The 15338-nt window shown below is 46.0% G+C and overlaps 1 protein-coding gene across 6 annotated transcripts in view; it reads right to left on the bottom strand.

The window, feature by feature from the left end:
• Window positions 1-15338, bottom strand: part of MBOAT1 (membrane bound O-acyltransferase domain containing 1) — a 103862-nt gene that overhangs the window by 85310 nt on the left and 3214 nt on the right. The window contains exon 1 of one of the 6 annotated variants that reach the window (XM_019830159.3): window positions 2860-3038. The exons of the other annotated variants lie outside the window; for them this stretch is intronic. The gene's annotated coding sequence lies outside the window, so the exon portion shown is untranslated. Of the gene's footprint in view, window positions 1-2859; window positions 3039-15338 lie in introns of those variants that run through there. 6 annotated transcript variants of the gene reach the window in all.

Below are 15338 nucleotides of genomic sequence, written 5' to 3'. Positions count from 1 at the left end.
CTCTCTTTCTCTCTCTCTCTCTCTCTCTCTCGCTCTCGCTCTCGCTCTCGCTCTCTCTCCCTCCTTCTCCCTCTCTCCCTCCCTCCCTCTCTGTTTCTTCCTAACTCTCAAAATAAATAAAAACTTTAAAAAAACCTGATTTTTTTTTTATGTTTATTTATTTTTGATAGAGAGCGTGAGCAAGCAGGGGAGGGACACAGAGAGCGGGGGACAGAGGATCTGAAGCGGGCTCTACGCTGACAGCTTCAAGGCTGATAGTAGTGAGCCCAACGCGGGGCTTGAACCCACAAATCACGAAATCGTGACCTGAGCTGAAGCTGGATGCCCGACTGACTGAGCTACCCAGGCACCCCGAAAAAAAACATCAGTTTTTAAATAGACCTTATTTTTTTAGAACAGTTTTAGATTTACACAAAATTACAAAGACATTGCAGAGAAATTCCACACACCCTGCAGTTTCCCCTTACATCTTACATCGTATGGCAATTTGCCACAGTTAACGAACCAATGTTGATACACTAGTATTAACTAAAATACATACTTCATTCAGATTCCCTTAGCTTTTACATAATGCTCGTTTTCTGTCCCAGGATCCCATCCAGGAAACCACATGACATTTCATTGTCACGTCTCCTTAGGCTCCTCTTGGTTATGACAGTTTCTCAAACTTTCCTTGTTTTTGATGACCTTGACACTTTGAGGAGTACTAGTCTGGTATTTTGTGAACTCCCTCAACTCATGTTTGTCTGAGGTTTTTCTCATAATCAGAAGAGGGTTATGGGTTTTGGAAAGGACGATCGCAGAAATAAAGTGTCACTTTCCCCACACCGTATTAAGGGGAACATACTACCAGTATAATTATCACTGTGGATCCTGACCTTTGTCACATGGCTGAGGTCATGTTTGTTAGGTTCCTGCACTCTACATTTACTCTGCCCCACCTTCCCTTTCTACACCATCCTTTTGGAAGGAAGTCACAACGCACAGCCCACACTTGCAGAGTGGAAAGTTACACCACCAGTATCATCTGGAATTCTTCCGCAAGGAAGAATTCTTCTGCAAGGAGATTTGTCTATTTTCCCCCATGGATTCACTTATTCAATTATTTTATATCAGTAGGAACTCACTGATGCTCATTCTATACTTTGGCTTATCATCGATAGATGATAGACCTATAATTTCTACTTCTTGATACTCCCTACAATTTAAGCCTTCTTTACTTTGTTGCTCAAATCTTTCCACCTCTAGTCATTCGGACCTCTTTCAGTGGGCTCCTATGTCAATTTGACACATTCTCACCACGAGCTTTTATTCTGGTTTTGGAGAAAAGTACCAGAAACCAACATGTGGGTACAGGTGTCCTCACCGCTAACGGAGTGCCACTGCCTGCAGACCCTTTCAGCTGAAAGCGCAAGGAACTATGTGTATACACTAACTCTGGAATATACACACATCTATAAATACTCCTACGTGCAGCCATCTATATTTGTTAAGCTAAACATGAGCTCACATTGCCACGCTTGATCATTTTCATGCACAGCTGAACTGGTGGGAAAATTCCTCAGAAGCCAGAAATGCAAGAAAGCAGAAATCAGACGTGTAGGGTATCTGGCATGTGCTCCAGACAGTCCAGAGCTTGGGCACCAGAGACCAGGCAGGCAGGCTGAGAACGGAGAGACAGGAGGAAGAACCGGAGACTCGGCAAAAGGTGAAGATGCGTCTTGAGGTCAGGACTGCTCCGTAAGTCCTGAAAGGCAACGGCTAACTAGGGAAAACCGCCCTCCCCCCAGCCAAGACAGTGGGGTGTGTGTTCATAGGGGTGCGACTCTCGGTGGAGAGCCGAAACGTGCAAAGACTCCCGTGAGAATGAGAGTTTGGAGGCCTAAATTTACATGCCCTGTATGGCCCAAAAAAAAAAAAAGTCCAAAGCAGAAAGTACAATTTAAGTGAGCCTGGATTGGGACTACTCCCAGGTGTCCCGGCAGAAGGGGAACCCAAATGTTTTTTAAAAGGGCTGCGCTTTAAATCCGGGTCTCAAAATATTCCCGCAGTTAAAGTACAACAGGGCAACGAGGCATGAGCACCCAATCAAAAATCACCAAAGACCCCTGAAAAGTGAAGAAGCCAATCACAAAGACACATATTATATGACTCCATTTACAGGAAACAGCCAGGATAGGTCAGTCTGTAAAGAGAGAATGTAGGTTAGGGGTTGCCAGGGACTGGGAGGGGCAGACACGGAGAGGCAGGATTTAGGAAGAAACAGGAACTGCTAATGACATGGGCCTTTCTCTGGGGTGGGGGACAGAAATGTTCCGAAATTAGCTTGTGACAATGGTTACACAACTCTGTGACTATACTAAAAAACATTTTGAACCGTATACGTTAAATGAGTGAACTGTAAGGTACAGGACCCTGGAATAAAAAGAGCGCGTGAATGGAAAATTTGGTGAAATTCAAAAACTCTGGAATTTATTTAATAGCTATATATTCGTGTTGGCTTTTTGTCATTTTGACAGATGTACCACGTAGGATGTTGACGCTGGGGAAAACTGGGTGAGGCATACATAAAAACGCCCTGTGCTATAGTTACAACTTTTCTATAAATCTAAAATTATTCCAAAACGGTAAGTTTTTTTTTTTTTTAATTACCAAAGAATGTGACCCATCTATTACGAAGCAAAGGGCCATCTTTAAAAGATGTGCAAGTCTTTTCTTAAAATACTGCTAAGACCTTGGTACCTTTCACTTGAGTTTATGAGGGCTGATTACAAAATAATACAACAAAGGCCACCGCATTCAAGGCCTCTGTGGGGAAACGAGGTGCGTTAGTGGTACACCCCACTTATCGTCACCTACCCTGCATTTTAAGGTCTTCACTGATGGCCCTCCATGATCTGCGGCTTTGGCTATCCTTAGTCACTTTTTCACCTGAGGTTATTTCCTTCTGTGTAGCAAACTTCACGTAATTGTCAAGTTCAATTGTTCTTAGAACCATTTTCGTTGCTCTTTTCTACCTTCTCCAATTCTTCTGGAAACTGCAACAGAGGACCAAAGCTAGACACGCATTAGTCTAATAAAAGTTTCAAGGCTGCCAAGTACACAAGATCTGGCTTTCCAGCTCTCATGCAAACTTATAAGGGGTCAGTTTCGAAATAGTTTCATAGCCTCCTACCTGCCTTAAAATTCTCTCCGCGGTTTCAGCTCTCAAAGGGGCACACTCATAATTCCTCATTCGTTGGTATGAAGAAATTGAGCCCCAACCTAAATCCTGAGGAAATGATTTTTAGTTTACGGCCACATTCTGCCCTTCCTTTAACCTAAGATAGCAGAACTGGCAATCAGATAAAGATATGTCTAAAGATGCTCTAAATGCTTCAGTAGAAAGATAAACACCACGTAAGTCAACTTCAGTTTTGCAGCTTAGTAAAGCGAATTATAAAACTGAGGTAAATGTTAGCTCAATGAGGCTGAGATTACAAAAATAAATGTGAAATAGTCTACCACTATACTCTTTTGTAAACTCCACCATTACATTAAAAACAAAAAATTAAAAATCATTTTGTCCTTTCCTCCACATAAACGGACTCTCGGAATATAATTTCATAGAAATGTTGGTTTTCTCCCCTTCTGTTAAATAATCTGCAGGCAAATGAACATGTATTGTTTGGAGAAGAACGGAGAAGGGAAGAAAAACAGCTCAACAAGCCCTAGTAGACAAGAAATAGCCACGCTGCTATTTACTCTTTTTACTCTTTTTTCTAGAGAAAAGCACCCCAATTCCTAAATTCTGATTTTACACTAAAAAAGGGGTGCAGTGGTCAGGGTCAGGCCACCCCACGATGGGGCCACTTTGGCATAAAGATTGTTTTGACTTAAAAGCAATCCAAACTGCAGATGCAGAAAAATCTCCTTCCCTCCCCCTCCACCGTGTAAACTTACATTGGAAAAGACAGCTAGTACCAGAAAGAGAGCTATGAACAGAGATTCCTCTTTACTGAAGAAATTTATTTGCATAGCAGGACAACCTTTGTTTTCTAAACATCTCCTCGCCTTCCTGCTAATGGTCATCCTCCCCTTTGTATCTCCAGACCTTACCCCTCTCCTTAGCTCAGGAGGTCACAAAATAAGCTTTATGTGGCCTGAGTGTCTTCGGAATTTTCATGTCTGTGCGGATTCCTCATACATATGCTATTAGATTTGATTTTCTCCCGTTAATCTGTCTCATGTCAATTTCATTCTTAGTCCAGCTAGAAGGACTCTGAAAGTCATAGAAAATTTCCTCCACCTCAACAGATGAAAGAAGAGAGATGATTCCAGAACCCCAAAGGCTAACTCAATTCAGCCAACATTCCCCAAAAGGCACACATTACATTTGCAGAAATAAAAAAGTAAAATATACATGTAGAATCCTATTACCTACAGCCACCAAAAAGTGGAAAATAAAGAGTCTTGGTTTGCGGGCTTTATCTTCAAAAAGTGTTTCTTTACAGGGCACCTGGGTGGCTCACTCAGGTGAGTGTCTGACTTCAGCTCGGGTCACGATCTCACCGTTCATGAGTTCGAGCCCCGTGTCGGGCCCTGTACCGACAGCTCAGAGCCTGGGGCTGGCTTCAGATTCTGTGTCGCTCTCTCTCCCTACCCCTCCCCCACTTGCACTCTGTCTCTCTTTCAAAAATAAATAAACATTTAAAAAAAATTTTTTAATAAAAAATTTTAAAAAACAAAAAACAAGCCTTCCTTGCTATTATTGAAGATTCTGGAAACACAGAATTTTAGGGCTGAACAGGTTTTCAGCAGATGGGCATACCAAGAGTTCTGACGAGGTACAGCTGACACCAGTTAGAGACAGAGCCATTTTCATCCCTGGGACTTGAGGATTGCAGGGGTCTTTAATATTCTTATACCTCAGTCCAGAGTGGATTTCTCTCCATGTGAGGGGAAACTGGAAACAAACCCCAATTTCTCTCCCCACCACGTGTGCTACTGGAAGGGGACCTCGGTGCTCCCCATTGTTAAGCAGAAGAGAGCAGATCCAAATTGGGAGTCACTTATGCTAAGCCCCAATCGGCAAAGACTTAATACCTAGCCTAGCTGTAGTTTTGATTACCCAGGAATGTAAAAAAATTTTTTAAGTTTATTTATTTATTTCAAGAAAGAGAGAAAGAGAGGGAGAGTGAGAATCCCAAGCAGGTTCTGCACTATCAGCACAGACCCCAACGCGAGGCTCAAACTCATGGGGCTTGAATTCATGAACCATGAGATCATGACCTGAGCTGAAATTCAGTCAGGTACTTAGCCGACCGAGCCACCCAAGCGCCCCCCGCCCCCAGGAATATAAACTTTAACTAATCAGCTCAGAATTACCTGGTCAGCACCAATGCAATAATCCCACCAGAGAGACTGTTCAAGTCCCCTTAGGAAGGGGACCTTGCCCGGAACAATGCATTCTTTGCTAATAATTTCCTTTTTCCGCACCCTTTTTGCATTTAAAAGTCTTCCCTTGGGTAGCCAGTTGTGTGACTCTTGATATCAGCTCAGGTCATAATCTCACAGTTCACGGTGTCAAGCCCCCTGTTGGGCTCTGCACAGCCTGCTTGGGATTCTTTCTCTCCCCTTCTGTCTCTCCTCTCTCTCTCTCAAAATAAATACGTAAACATTTAAAAATTTTTTCCTTTTCTACGGCTTGTCGGAGCTCCTTCCAATTGCTAAATGGGGTGCTGCCCAATTCATGAAAGGCTGCATAAAGCCAATTTGATCTTTAAGTTTACCCAGTTGAATGTGTGCTGTTTAATACCACAGTCCTCGGGAATGAGAACATAGGAGGGGGCGTCAGCGTGGGAAGCCCCGTCCCCGACCTCCTCTCCCACCATGACTGGCACCCCATGCTCTTGCTAAGGGGCAAGGCAGTTCCTGGAAACAGAAACAGAACTCTCAGAAAAGGCGGAAAGCAAGTCGAATGTCACAGGAGCTCTGTATATACAGACACAAATCACTCCTAGGAGACACTGCTAAGTTTAAAAAAAAAAAAAAAAAGGCAAGGAGTGGAAGAACTGTCTACTCTCAGAAAAACAGACAGAGATTCTGCACACACGTATGCACAGCCCATCTCTGAAAGGACGTCACTGGCTGCCAGTGGGGAGGCGATCTGGGCAGCTGCAAAGGGGCAGGGGGAGCGTGGGAAGGGACCCTTCATTATATCCTCTTTTCTGCCTTGTACTTTTGATACTAAGCATATAAGCTACCTAGGCAGAAAACTAATTTTTTTTACTGTACTTTTACAATATAAAAACCACAGGGGCACCTAGGTGGCTCAACTGGTTAAGCGTCCGACTTCGGCTCAGGTCATGATCTCACAGTTCGTGGGTTCGAGCCCCGCGTCGCGTTCTGTGCTGACAGCTCAGAGCCTGGAGCGTGCTTCGGATTCTGGGTCTCCCTCTGCCCCTCCCCCGCTCATGCTCTGTCTCTCTCTGTCTCTAAAAATCAACATTTAAAAAAATTTAAAAATGAAGTAACATAAAAGCCACAAAATTAATTTCAAATAACCTTTAAAATTTAAACGAATAAATAAAATTAAATAAAAACAAAGGGTAAAACATAATGCCAGAAAAAAAAAAAAAAGAAGTTTTAACACTATGACATTCATAATGAAACCACTTCATGAAATTTCACAGAAGGACTTTTGAATTTAGCCAAAGTTCCTCTAGACCTAGTTCCTCTAGGCCTTAGCAACCTTCTGTTGTCTACCTTTGCTGACAAATTAGAGCTACAGAATGATGAATGCGACAAATCAGGGGCTGGGAGGAGATGAACTAGTCTTTGTGATTTTAATTACTTGTTTGACCTCAGAATTTAGAACCTCGGGGACAAAAACTGTTCAAAGGTTACCCCTCCCTCCATCTTTCTCACGTTAGACCTGAGTTCTGTGCTGGTGTTTGGTAAACAAGCCTGCGAATTGACTCTTTGTAAGAATAAGATGGTTGGGAAACCCCCAGCACTATCAGCCCAGAAATCTGAATTCAACACTTAAAACCGCTTTCATGCTGTTAAGGGCTTTGAAAACCAATTTGGAGTCCGATTGATTACTAACGCATAAAAGATGAACCGCTGACAACTTGAGGAAGTTGTAACCACAGCCCCACTGTTACAAGGAACTGGATATCTGATTCACCAAGGGCACGTCTTCAGGAGAACCAGAAAGCACATTACAGAGGTCAAAGAGTTCATCGTGGGGGAGATGGTCACATTTCTTAAGCCCAAAGGGACAGAGGTCTTTTCATAAAGCACATTTTTCAGCTGTACAAACTACCTGAAGTTAACTTTTCCCACCGAGTATTACACTGATCCTTGGTGAAATTGCTAGAAAAAGCCATTAATATGACCACAGCAAGTTTCTCCTTTATCTTGTTTACTGAAAGGGTTGACTTACTTAAAATAGAAAGCTTCTGGAAGGCACACAACCAAGTTCTGTTATTAAATTACACATACTGAATTCCTTTTACAAGTTGCTACTACAAAACATAATTCCAGATTGTCTCTCCTTAGAATCTTTTTCAGAAACCTTTCTTTATAAATGTAATTCGGAGGCCATGCTGCAAAACACTTGGGTATAGGGCATCTTTTACACACGACACCTGATTGTAGGCTGCTGCGGGAAACTTCCACATTTTGCCCACACAAATCTGAGAAAACGGGCCCCAAACTGATATTAATAATCCCAAGGAATGCATACCTCAACCCCACATAATACAACTGGGAATGGAGAATTTAAACAAGCCAAGGCTAATTTCAAACTATCAGCAACCGGGTCCCTCATTAACTTTCCAATCAGATATCAGGCCTACGAATCTGAAATGCAGGTTCCAAATAACAAACAGACCTAACCAGTTGGTAAAAAGAGCTGGCTCCCAAGTCCCACTGAATTTACTCATTTGTTCCGATGCAAGAACGTAAATAAAATTCCCGTTCAACAAACATTTATGAAGTTCCTGCATTGTACTCAGCACACCGAGATGACGAAGGTTCACCCTCAGTCACTGCCCACGAAGAATGCTGGTCTTTTCTCCAATCGAGTCTCAGTAGCTTTGCTCAAACAGCTTCCTCTTCCTGGAAGATTCTGCAGGGCCCATCTGGCCCCAGCACAGCACATTCCCCTTCTCGTCCTAAGGCGGCAGCTCGCAGGGCGGCTGCAGAGGCCTGGTGGCCCCCGGGTAGTGGCACGTGCAGGGACTCCTTGAAGCATGCAGCACATTGTATTACAAGGGTTCACATGCAATACAGTGGTTGAACAAGCGCGTATGGGTTTGTCACTTGATTAAGGTACACCCTAACCAATCTCCGCAGCCCCATTCCAACCCAGTTATTTGGCCTCCCAGAGTCAGGCAGGGCAGAAAGACCAATTAATATCTAAAGACGTAAGGTAAGGCCCGCAATATGGTATGCAAAGTCCCGGGGAGAAACAGAAAAAACGAAGGGACCTGTTTACCCCTGGAGTGGAGGGAGACAGCAAGGCCAAGGTTACAGAGAGCAGGTGGAGATGAAACAGGAAATGAGAACTGGGAAGAGGACGAGGTTCAGAGAGAGAAGGGAGAGTGTAGGCGGAAGCTGGCAGGTGCGAAAGGCACACGGCATTTGAGGCACAGGAAACAGTCCCCTGGGATGACAGCACGGTGCACAGGGAAGCAAGTGGTGGCTGCCATACTTCCTGGAAGCACAACAATCAGACAGTCCTGGGCTCAAGTCCTGCCTCTGCCCCCTTCCAGCCTCTGGGCTGCCGGCAAGGCACTAAAGCCCCGTAGGCCCACTGCTTACATTGAAATTTGCGGCATAAATTTCAATGCTGTCACACCCGTTAAATGAGATAATGTACGCAGAGCAGCTGACTGAAGGCCTGAGAGCACATGCATTCAATATAGAGAGCCGCCGGTGTCATTAAGCCAGAAAGGTAAACTGAGGCCAAGCTGGGAAGAATCCACTCTTGTTCCATGACAGAAAGGTTAAAGCTCCAGAACCCACTGGGCCTCTGCTTAAAATGGCAGGAAGTATGTGGTCACGCCTGCACATTCTCTGTCCTCTCTTCAATTATTGTCAAGTTAAGCCACCAGATTGCGACACCAGTCAGCATTTTCCAGACGGGCCAGCCTACCTCCTGGACTCACCCAGAGTCCCCCCAGATGGAGACGGCTCATTCTCCTGCTCTGTGTGCACAGGCTCCCTCAGGGCCACGCCACGGGGCAGTCCCCAACTCCACCAGCCCTGCCCTCTCGACTCCATGGAATTCACAGCCTTGCCCTCAACACATCTTATCGCTTGGTATTCGCACACTGTTTCTGCAAGTTGAGCAATCTCTTCGGAACCACAAAGGAACTTTCCACCACGTTTCTGTGCAGCCCCAGGAAACACTGCACTCCATGTTCAAGGTCGGTCACTGGCCACAGGCTTATCAGGACTCCGGGACCCCAGGGGCCCACGCCCACTGCCCAGAACCCTGCCATTCATTCTGATTCCCATGCCCAGCCACCAAGCTCCCCTTTGTCAACTTGCAGCCATGTGCCGCTCGGACTTCCTCCTCCTCCGTGACTCATCGTCCCATGCAGACCTCCTTCCCTCTGCCGACCTCCTCAAAGCCCTCCCTCTGCTCTACCCCAAACCCTGCACTGCCTTCCCAGCTCTCTCCCTTCCCTCCCAGCCTTGGTGGAGAACTATGTGCCAACGGGTGAGCAGAGACAGGAGCGTCACTGCTTTTCCAAATTCCCCTCCCCTTTGCTGCCTCAGCCCACTTCTCTTCCACCATCCTTCTAGAAAAGCTGTGCTCCCTCCAGACTCAGCCCAAACTCCTCCTTTTATGAAGTGAGATGGTACCGGGACGGGCGGGGGGTGGAGGGGGGGGGGTTGGGAGGCTCAGTCGGTTAAGTGTCTGACTCCTGATTTCGACTCAGGTCATGATCTCACATTGGTGGGATTGAGCCCCATGTCAGGCTCTGCACTGGCAGCACAGAGCCTGCTTGGGATTCTCTCTCCTCTGTCTGCCCCTCCCCTGCTCGCACATGCGTGCACGCTGTCTCTCTCTCTCTCTCAAAATAAACAAAAAAATGAAGTGAGATCATGCACGCAGAGCAGCTGACTGAGTGCCTGACAGGAGGGTGGGTCTACCCTCTCCGGTCTAGCCATATGCTCTCGGAATCTACCAGCCTAGAGAGCTCAGTTACTGCCCAGCCTTTTCCTCCGCCTCCGGCTCACGTCCCAAGTCCACCTGCTTCAAACTTTGGGAGGAAGTCTGCCAGATCCCCCCCAGTCCACGGGGGTGGCTGGCTAAACCCAACTGTCACCCCTACCATACAACCACACCCGGACTGTCATCACTGCCCCGAACAGCTTCTCTAGGAATCTTCCACTCACTAGGCCAGCCCCCACCCGCCTCCTTTCCTCTGCACCTACTCCTCAGTCCCTCCAAAACTCTGGATGTGTCCCCTCCCTCTCCCATCACTTCCAAGTACTTGTCGGCATCTTTCAACACCCCTTCTTCTTAACTGCCTAGCAACCCTCTCTGCAAACGCCCAACGGTTTTACTTCTGCTCCTAGAAGGAGCTGCTCAAAGAGAAAAATCACATATTGGCACAAACTCACGCCTCTCAAAATTTGTGGTTTTCAGCCCGTCGATTACACTCAGCAGCCCGTTAAATGGACCGTGCACACCCCCTTCTCCACATCCCAGAAAGACAACGCTACGCCTTCTCCCATCCTCAAACGCCCGCCCTCCTCCGTCCCTGCAACCTGCGGCCGTATGACTCCTGCCCTGCTCCACAAAATTAGAATCTTCCCACACCTTATGTCCGTCACTGTCTTCCCTTTGATGGTAGCACTGGTGCCCAGCTTCAGCTGGCCAGAGAATCACCTGGGGAGCCCCTCCACCCCAACATTTGATCCACCAGTTGGGGCCGGATTCCTGAAACACACATGTCAGTAGATTCTGAAGAATGTCCAGGCATCAAATTTTATGGAAAACTCGTCTCTGGCAAGGGTCTACAAAATCCAATCCTCGGCCAATCCCAGCCCACTGCCCGTTTTCTGTGTGGCCTGCCGGCTAAAAAAACGTTTTTTCTCTTTTTTAAGGATTGAAAATAATCAAAAGAAGAAAATTTCCTGACACATGAAAAATTATACAAAACTCCAATTTAAAACTTTTTTTAAACGTTTATTAATTTTTGAGAGACCGGGACAGAGCAGGGGGGAGAGAGAGAGACAGCAAGAGAGAGAATGAATCCGAAGCAGGCTCCAGGCTCTGACTTATCAGCACGGAGCCCGACATGGGGCTCAGGCTCATGAGCTAGGACATCGTGACCTGAGCCGAAGTTGGACACTTAACCGACTGAGCCACCCAGGTGCCCTCGAAACTCCAGTTCACAAGTATCCATAAGTGAAGTTTCCTGAGAATGCAGCCACACCCAATTATGGATTCACTATGTATTATGTTATTCATTCTACTTTCATGCAATGGCAGAGCTGAGTAGATGTGATGGGCTGCAGGGCCTGAGGCCGAAGATACTGACCGCGTGGCCCTTTATAGAAAACGTCCGCAGAGCTCCAGTCTGTAGGATGAGGTACAGACACGCCAGAGCCCATCGGCTGCCTCGTGACGTGACCCCTGCTCTCTTCCCCAGCCTGGACCCCGCGGTCCACTCACTGCAGCCCACAACCCACTTCAGCGGGCTCTCAGCTCCCAGAACTGAGCTGTTTTACTCGTCCACACCTATGCGTGTGTTCTTTCTACCCACTTTGCCTGCTAAACTCCTCCTCATCCTGCAAGACCGAACACGTGCTACTCCTCACCTGCCAGAGGCTCTCTGACAACCACGCCTTGTCCCCTCGCAAAGAATAGATCTTTCCCTCTACTCTGCTTGATTAATTGGGATCCCAGTGTGCCGTGCGGAGCAGTGGTTCTCAGACTTCGGGGTGCCTCAGCGCCCCAGGGGGTTCATTAAACCACCCAGGGCTGTGCCTGTCCCCCGAGCAGCAGATGGGGACACTAGGCAGAGAATGGACATTATTTTTTATTTTCTCGTTTATTTTTGAGACAGAGACAGCATGAGTGGGGGAAGGGCAGAGAGAGAGAGAGGCGGACAGAGGGTCCGAAGCAGGCTCTGCACTGACAGCAGCAAGCCTGGGGCTCCAACTCACGAACCGTGAGATCACGACCCAAGCCAAAGTCGGACGCTCAATGGACTGAGCCACCCAGGCGCTCCTGAGAATGTACATTTCTCACCAGTTTCCAGGCTGATACCATTGGTCCAGGTCACTGCACATGAGCAACACCGGTTGACATAGGTGTCCCTGCCTCACCCAACAAGATTTTTGAGGATGGGCCCTATTTTATTGCTGTTTGAATCATCACAGCCCAACAAACCCCAAGGAATTCTTAGGGAACACGGGAGAAACTCAATACTTGTTGTCTGCAGTCTAACCAAATTATTTTCCTCCTGTTTGCCAATCATTTTCGACATCAGAAGAAGGGGGTATCAAGGGGAGTGCAGACCTGACTTTGCAGGAACTACTGAGGCCAAAAAAGAAAACTAAAGTAGCGCTCTGCAGAGCTGATGTTCTCTGGCCTGCCATATGCCCACACCCATCCTGAGCTGGGATGAACTGGAAAGTCCCAAGGTGAAGAGCAGATAGTTCAGGTCAGAAACCCAAGGGTACAGCCTGGAGGCGGCATCAGTGGGGGGTGTGGAGGGGGTGGGCCAAGCAAAGGACCCTTCTCCCAACAAAGGCTGATCTGCTGTCCACTTGGTTGTAAACCATGTTAAAGGTAAATAGTAACTTCTACAGGAATCCAACATGTCCTATGGCTTTGCCTTCTCTGTTCCACCAGGGCACCATCTACAAACTTCTGTCAGCACCTGCACAAGTCAGTGAGTACACAGTACTTGTATACTTACATGGGTCCTTTGTCTCCTCTACTGGTGTGCAAGCCCTTCCAGGACAGGGGCCTTAATGCTTTTTAGCCTTGTGTTTGTACCACCTGGCCAGGTACCAGGCACTAACAGCATTAAATAAATATTTAATTGGTTTAATACTGACTATGGAATGTGAGCTGAGCTTTTAACCAAGGGCAAGATCTAGATAAGAAGAGACTTGCAGGTTGGGCTTTCCAAGATTGGACAAGGGAAACAACCGGTGACTAAAAGCTCCAGGCAAGTAAAGAAACCTCGCGGTCAGAGGCCCCGGTGGAATAATCGAAACTCACTACTGGAATCACCATTCATCAAGAATGCCAGGTCTTTAGAGCTGGTCTTCATTCACCCAGCCTTTTAAACTATAACACAAGCTTATGTTAATTGTCCTAAACCTTTGCTGCTTTAATCTCAAAATCATTTCCTGGATTCTTATGTCCTGGTCTATTTTTCCCTTGACCCTTTTCTGATTAGGTTGGGGTTTGGGAGGGGAATGAAACCCTGCCAAGGACTTCTAATTCAACAAAGAATTGCTACTTTATGCAAAAGTATACAAAGTCTGGTAGGACAATCGATAAAAACAGCCTTGGCCCCCAGAGCTCCCCACCACCAGAATGGAAATTCCTTATAGTCAGGAAACCATTTCTTGCTCAGCTTTCAAAACTCCTTTCAAAACAGGCGTTTTAACAATTAACAACATTGATATCCAATGCATCACGCAATTAACAACATTGATATCCATCCATCATGGTGGTTAAATCAGTCTTACAAACTGTGACAGTTATGTTTAGTTTAGGGGCACCTGGGTGTCTCAGTTGGTTAAGCATCCGACTCTTGATTTTGGCTCAGGTCATGATCTCTGGTTCTCCAGTTCAAGCCCCACATCAGGAGGAGGGGGGAGGTGACAGCATTGAGTCTGCGTGGAATTTTCTCTCTCTCTCTCTCTCATTCTCTCTCTCAAAAATAAATAAATAAGCATTTAGAAAGAAAGAAAGAAAGAAAGAAAGAAAGAAAGAAAGAAAGAAAGAAAGAAAGAAAGAAAGAAAGAAAGAAAGAAAGAGGGGTGTCTGAATGGTTCAGTTGGTTAAGTGTCTGACTTTGGCTCAGGTCATGATCTCACCGTTCGGGAGTTCGAGCCCTGCATCGGGCTCTGTGCTGACAGCTCACAGCCTGGAACCTGCTTAGGATTCTTTGTCTCCCTCTCTCTCTGCCGCTCCCCTGCTTACATTCTGTCTCTCTCTCTGTTTCTCAAAAATAAATAAACATTAAAAATTTAAAAAGAAAAGGAAAGAAAAGGAAAGGAAAGGAAAGGAAAGGAAAGGAAAGGAAAGGAAAGGAAAGGAAAGGAAAGGAAGAAAGAAAGAAAAGAAAGAAAGCAAGCAAGCAAGCAAGCAAGCAAGCAAGCAAAGCCACCCTTAGTTTAAAGGCAGATCAGGTCACATTCCACAACCAAAACCAAGTGAAAAGGAAAAGAGCAGATGACTTAAAAAATAAGACAAATACTCATCCTTTGTTCCCTGATTCACTCTAAATGAGGAAGAAAAGTTCTTACCTAATTTATCCCGGGCAAGTGAAGCTTTATATCTAAATAATCCTACTAGCTGTCGGCGCTCCACACTTGCTATACACAGCAACCCACTGTTTTAGAAATCCAATTTTCACACTCACCTGTGACACACCTGTGGAGGGTCCTACATCATCATCCATTTCCTACCCTCTGCATCTGAATTCTTCTGTACTCTACTTGTTTCTAATTAAGTCAGATGATTTTACATTTAACATCTCTAGGAAGATGTCAGACTAGTAAAGTCCCTGGAAATTAAAATAACAGACGTTTCCTCACCATCGATCGCCCGCAAGCTTCCCTGGGGAGTCAACAGAACAGATAAATGAAAGAATCAAATGAAAAATGAGTTCTTCACTCGCACAGTAGAATGCTCAACAGATATTTTAGGTTTTTTGCAAGTAATAAAATACCTGACACAGGGACACCCAGAAGCCAAAGACATTCTCAGATGTACGTTCAATGCAGAAATTACGAATACAAGCATGAAATGCTATGAAATGCTAACATGGGGAGGGGGGAAGAGTCAACGTCTTCAGGTGGCCTATAAGGAGCTATTTAAGTAACACAAGGGACATGTTTTGTCACCTCTAGCATATTGCAGGCCAATAAAAAGCCACTCTGCGGTGGGACAGAAGCAAACATTTATTGAGGACTATTCTCTTATTCCTGGATTGTCCTCCACCTCTGGCTCTACCTTTCTCTTCCAAGTTCTGTGCCCACAGTGGAGCCCCTGCAGACCGCATCACCCAGGCACCCCAGGCCGTCACCCTTAGATGTGATCTGACCACTGCGGAGATGGGCAAGAGACGGAAGGACTGTGG

Source organism: Felis catus, chromosome B2 (genome assembly GCF_018350175.1).
Source record: "Felis catus isolate Fca126 chromosome B2, F.catus_Fca126_mat1.0, whole genome shotgun sequence".
NCBI lineage: Eukaryota > Metazoa > Chordata > Mammalia > Carnivora > Felidae > Felis > Felis catus.
The sequence above is the reverse complement of the archived record's forward strand: the minus strand, read 5'-3'. Positions and strand labels throughout refer to the sequence as shown.